This window comes from Trichoplax adhaerens, genomic scaffold, assembly GCF_000150275.1.
Source record: "Trichoplax adhaerens TRIADscaffold_5 genomic scaffold, whole genome shotgun sequence".
In the NCBI taxonomy this organism is placed as follows: Eukaryota; Metazoa; Placozoa; class Uniplacotomia; order Trichoplacea; family Trichoplacidae; genus Trichoplax; species Trichoplax adhaerens.
The window spans coordinates 25,350-26,018 of NW_002060947.1; positions in this window are offsets into that span (position 1 = coordinate 25,350).

The window sequence follows — 669 nt, forward strand, 5'->3', positions numbered from 1 at the left end:
AGAGAGTAAAATGATGTTAAATGATGAATGGCTCTGCTTTAATTTAGTAATGAGTGAAATATAAACATGTCTCGTATTGTAATCATAAAGCGAAATAATCGCCAAATTATAATACCATATACAAGAATATAAATAAATTTACAAAACTACGTCTAACATCATTTTGATTAACAAAGTTTGCAAAACTTTTACTATCGAATACTGATAGTAATTCCGATAGTATTTAAAAACGCAATAGCCACCAAGACACTTTGTGAAATTGTAGAAACAACCCAGATGCAGCATTTCATATTACCATTGATCGCCTAGCGATGTTAGTGATTTCTGCTTGAACAAAATAAATACATTTTTGTATATAAATTGTCATTATCAGTGAAGATGCTTACTAAAGAACAATAGAAACAATACTTAATACTTCTGGCTTAAGATGTTACGATTCATTTAATGATTACATTCCTTAGGAAGGCCTGAGTAAGTCTTTACCTGTGCTCGTATTTTTGATAGGACTTCCATCATGTTATCCAATTCCTGCCTGAAATAATTGATCTGCTCATTTTTGGCTAGTAATATTCGCTGCCATTTTTCCTGTTGGAAAGGACAAAACTCGACGTTAGTACCCAACTTTCTTACTATGTGTAGAATGTAATAATTAAATGAATTATAAGACGA